Raw genomic sequence first — 6,000 nt, forward strand, 5'->3', positions numbered from 1 at the left:
TCCCTCTAGCCATGTCCCTCACATATGCAGCAATGTCCCTCTAGCCATGTCCCTCATATATGCAGCAATGTCCCTCTAGCCATGTCCCTCACATATGCAGCAATGTCCCTCTAGCCATGTCCCTCACATATGCAGCCATGTCCCTCACATATGCAGCCATGTCCCTCACATATGCAGCCATGTCCCTCTAGCCATGTCCCTCACATATGCAGCCATGTCCCTCACATATGCAGCCATGTCCCTCACATATGCAGCCACGTCCCTCTAGCCATGTCCCTCACATATGCAGCCACGTCCCTCTAGCCATGTCCCTCACATATGCAGCCATGTCCCTCTAGCCATGCCCCTCACATATGCAGCCATGTCCCTCACATATGCAGCCATGTCCCTCTAGCCATGTCCCTCACATATGCAGCCATGTCCCTCTAGCCATGTCCCTCACATATGCAGCCATGTCCCTCTAGCCATGTCCCTCACATATGCAGCCATGTCCCTCTAGCCATGTCCCTCACATATGCAGCCATGTCCCTCTAGCCATGTCCCTCACATATGCAGCCATGTCCCTCACATATGCAGCCATGTCCCTCTAGCCATGTCCCTCACATATGCAGCCACGTCCCTCTAGCCATGTCCCTCACATATGCAGCCACGTCCCTCTAGCCATGTCCCTCACATATGCAGCCATGTCCCTCTAGCCATGTCCCTCACATATGCAGCCATGTCCCTCCAGCCATTTCCCCCAAACCTTTGCCGCCGAAAGCCGCCGCCGCATGGAGAAAATCACAGCATTCATTTGAATAGCTGTTTTGCCCGCGCGTATAGACACTCCCCCTTGCTCGGGATTGGACAGATCACGATCACCCATCCAATCCCGAGCAAGGGGGAGTGTCTATATGCGCGGGAACACTACAGCTATTCAAATGAAAGCTGTGATGTTCCCGCACGCCGTTTAACCCATGCGGCGGATTTCGGATTCATAGAATCAGTTACGCATAGATAGCCCTAAGATCCGACAGGTGTAATTGCAAAGATCCGACAGGTGTAATTGACTTACACCGTCGGATCTTAGGATGCAATTCTAGGCCAGCCGCTAGGTGGCGATTCCATTGCGGTCGGCGTAGAATATGCAAATGACTAGTTACGGCGATCCACGAAGATACGCGCGTTCGTCGCAATCTCTTACATCGTCGCTAGTCGTTTTTTCCCGTTGCAAAGTTAGGCCTGCTTTAACATGGCTTATCTTTAGAACAGCCATGTTAAAGTATGGCCGTTGTTCCCGCGTCGAATTTCAAATTTTTCTTTTTTTGCTTAAGACGTCCGGGAATACGAAACGACGTAACGCACGTCGGCGTTCAAAAAAAACGTTGGTGCGGCGTAATTTCGCGCAAAGCACATCAGGAAATTTTAACACGGAGCATGCGCTGAACGTTCGGCGCGGGAACGCGCCTAATTTAAATGGTGCCCGCCCCATTTGAATTAGGCGGGCTTGCGCCGAGCGGATTTACGTTACACCGCCGCAAGTTTACAGGTAAGAGCTTTGTGAATCAGGCACTTACGCTGTAAACCTGCGGCGGTGTAACGTAAATGGGATACGTTACGCCGCCGCGGCGTAACGTAATTCTATCTGAATCTGGCCCTCTGTGTACACTTTATCACTATGAAGTGTTGTCTGAGGCATTATTCAGTTCCACTTCCTAAACTCATTAAGGGGCACAGAGAAGAAAGGAGAAGGCTATATGCGGCCAAAATTATATAGTTGTGTGATGGTGTCAACTTCCATCTTTTCATTTTAGACATTAGTTACAGAAAAAGTGCTTCCACCACTGCCACTTTCATCATTTACATTTCTGTGTTTGTTTCTTCTCGGTGAAAGCCTGTGCCTAATGCCATTACCTTTTTCTTCCTCTTAAGCGGAGGTCCCGGGTTAAAAAAAAACACTGTAGCTGCTGACTTAATAAAAACACCTACCTGTCCAGGGTGTGCGCGATGTCAGCAGCCGAACATGAGCAATCGCTCGGGTCTCGGCTGCCCCCCCCGCGATGCTCGTGAGGGAATTAGGAAGTGAAGCGTTGCAGCTTCACTTCCCGGTTCCATACTGTGCATGCGCAAATTGCGGCATTATGTGAATGAGCGGATGTCTCCTGGGACACACACAAGGTCCCAGAAGACACCGCTCCCCATTTCCCAGGAAACAGCGTGAGGAGAAGAAAGAAGACCACCGCGGACGAGGAAGTGGCAGATTAGGACGATCTGCCTAGTAACAGCCACTTCTGGTAAGTATATATATATATATATATATATATAATTATTTTTTTTCCTTTTGTAGCCTTCTTGGCTATTTTTTTTATTTAGGGTGGACCTCCGCTTTAATTACTTTATAAGCTAGTAACTTAAAGTACTGAAGCCAATAGATCAGCAATACATCCAGGCAACTAGAATTTTAGAAGCCCAGGTCAGTACTGGCAGTCTCTGTATTTCCTAGTAAATAAAAGTATTTATTCATTTTCTAAAAGCTGATTAATCAGCTGTTTCAGCTGTGTGTGCAAATATAGTTGCGTAACATCTTTGGCATTGCGAATTCGCTTAAAACAAAATATGCTTATAACCACCTCTGACATCGAATATGAGTGATAAATGGGTTAAATGGGTTGGCTGTGGCATAAGTTGCTTTGTTAAAGCTACCAGTGACTAGAGATGGCCTGCTGGTTCGCCCGGCGGTCGTTTCGTTGCAAACTTTGCTCGTTCGCTGCAATATTCGTGGCGGTCCGCCATTTTACATTGAGAAGAACTTTGACCCATGACACATCCATCAGGTGGTGCAGGACAGCCAATTGAGATATTTCAGCACATGGACATACCCCCCCTTATAAATAGACCTAATCAGACGGCCATCTTACATTCTGCTTTTTGTCAGTGTAGGGAGAGGTTGCTATGTGCGGAGCAGGGACAGGCTGTATTGAATCAAATAGCTATCTAAAAAGTCCACAAAAGTCCTTTAAATTACTGGTATAGTTGTACCACTTGCTGTGCAGTATATACAGTAGGTGTAATACATTCATAAACTTTTTGTCAGTGTAGGGACAGGTTGCTGTTGCGGAGCAGGGACAGACTGTAGTGACACAAATCGTTACCTAACAGGTCCACAAAAGTCCTTTTAAAGACTGGTATAGGTGTACTATTGTTTGGTGTGCAGTATATAGGGGTGTAATACACTTATAATATATTTTCGAATATAGAAACCATATTATAGTGGATTTGTATTGTGCAGCATTGTGACTGGTGGTGTATTTGGTTACTGCTGAATTCTTGCCTCTTTCGCTGCGTTACCTCTGCTACACACATTCACAAAATTTCCTGAAAAATTTCATAACTGGTGCAATAAACCAGTGGCCCCCCAAAACGACAGATTGAAACGCGGTGTTATATACCTTCTTCCACATATACTGCGCTTTTGTCACAGGGTCATTTAAAAAATGACAGGCAGAGGAAGAGGCAGGCCCTTCCGCAGGGGTGGTAGGGGTAGGGCAGGAGCACCAGGCCGGAGCCAAAGTGGGAAGTGGCACAATGTTTGTTCGATTACGTTAAAAGGACGCACCAGACTTGGTTGAGTGGCTCAGCACCACCACCATCATATACCCTCCCCTTGAGTCACAGGAATTATTTTCCGATACATCAGAAGACATTTCTGATGCACAACCATTCTTGGCATTGGATCAGGAAGAGGAGGTAGCAACAGCCGGCACTCAGCAGTCTGACGACAGTACCCAGATCAGCTTAAGGAGGTTGGTACCCGCTGTTGCTGCCTACTCCGAGATCTCTATTGTTAGTGATGGGGAAGGTGACATCGATGATGACGTGTCTACAGATGTCAAGTGGGTGCCCACAAGAGAGGAAGAGGAGGGGAGTTCAGAGAGAGAGATGGACCAGCAGATAGGGAGGAGAAGCAGGCCGAACTTACATTGCACAGTGGGGACAAACCAGACTCCTAATGTATCAGGAGCGAGCCATCAACCATGTACGATCACATCTGGCGCTCCCAGGACGCCGGCCCATGGCTCCGCAGTGTGGGCTTTTTTTTAACGTGTCTGCTGCAGACAATAGTGTTGCCATCTGCAGCCTTTGCAGTCACGCATAAGTCGCGGTAAATCCAACACTCACATAGGGACGACCGCCTTAAGAAGGCACCTGGCCTCCCATGACCGAGCCCAGTGGGAGCAAAGCCATCAGAACCCACAAAGCCACACTCCAGGCTCTCACCATCCAGTCTCTTCTCTTTCTCTATGCTCACAATTGTCCTCCACTCCACCTTCCATCATGCCATCCTCACGTTTTTCTGCAAAAAGGTAGGCTTCCATGGCCCAAAAAAACGATGACGCCGGATAACCCTCTTGCCCAACGGTTGACCGCTGGCTTGTAGGAACTGATAGCCCGCCAACTACTGCCATATAAACTGGTGGACTCGGAGGCCTTTTGGAAATTTGTGGCCATTGGAACACCACAAAGGTCCCAGGAAGGAAATATTTTTCACAGAAGAGCATCCCAGAGCTATATGGCCATGTTCAGCGGCAAGTGAATGCATCTCCGGCACAAGATACATCTGACCACAGACACGTGGTATAGCAAACACGGGCAGGGAAGGTATATAACTTTTACTGCCCACTGGGTGAACCTTCTGACGGGCGTCAAGCATGTAACCCGTGCCACCCATGTAGATTTGGTTTTACCGCCACGGATTGCATGCAGGCCTGCCTCTACTTCTCCTCCTCCTCGGCTGACTCCTCATTTTCCGATGCTATCGTCTCTTCCGCTGCGCCGCCCAAGATCTCCAGAACCATGTAATAATCAGAAGGAGAAAAAAGGGGTCATGGGACTTTATATGAGGCGAGGATGTGTATATTAAAAGGTCTGGTAAATAGGAAATCGTCCTATCCACAGAACCTGATTTGGTGTTCCCCATGCGCCCACCTCCCTGTCTGGCAAGTTGGTTTGGCTGTTTGTGTCCCTCCTGGGCTGATGTTTTCCCACCACCCTTTCAGGACTCCCTTTTCCAGCATGAGAGCCCTTGTCTGTGGAGGGCCTAACCACCGCCTCTACACCGGGGAAGACAGCTCATCCTTGGCCATCAGTCGATCCCCAACTGTGGGACTATTTGGGTTATCCATTTTTGGCTTTGCCACTGGTAATGTATACAATCCCCTACTCTGTTTTCCTATTGAAAGTATAATTCAACTCCTTTTAGACTTCAGTGACCTAATTTGTCTATTCATCTATTTACTATTCTAGTTGACATTTACGCACCCCACTCCTGATGACTGGCTTTAAACGCCAAGAAACGCATCCAGTCCATGCTCAGGGATGCCAAGTCAAGTTTTGTCCAACAATTAATTTTTAAAAATGTAATTATATATTTATTTATCCTTTATAGGCTATTCATGTTCGGTATATCTGTATGTCTATTTATCGATTGTCAATTTGACTGTGACTGCTTTATTAATTATATGTATACAAAATGAAAATTAAATATGTTAATGTTATTATTATGATTAGAATTATGCCTTTGTCTGCGTGATCCGTGTACCATTTAATATGATACACACCATATAATTTCATATTCATTATTGGTATTTCATGTATTGCATCTAGTATTCAGCAGTCTCACATGACAACAGAGATTTCCTGTCTAGGACTGCGACATGCAGCCAATTTCATATTTACCAGACCTTTTAATATACACATCCTCGCCTCATATAAAGTCCCATGACCTCTTTTTTCTTTTTTTCTCCTTTTGTTTACCAATTTAGGGATGGAGGCTTAAGACAGAAGAATGTTAAGCTTAAAGTATAGAATACGTTTTTTAAAGTTGGAAAACATATGGGGGTCACCAGAGAAACAATCATGCAGGGTTACTGTGGGCTCTGGTTCTTGCATTACTGCTGGAGGGGCGTTTACATGCACAGGCAGTTCCTCGACTTGGCACGTCAGTTTGAAAATCTCAAAAAA

The sequence above is a fragment of the Rana temporaria genome, chromosome 2 (genome assembly GCF_905171775.1).
Source record: "Rana temporaria chromosome 2, aRanTem1.1, whole genome shotgun sequence".
NCBI classification, from domain to species: domain Eukaryota; kingdom Metazoa; phylum Chordata; class Amphibia; order Anura; family Ranidae; genus Rana; species Rana temporaria.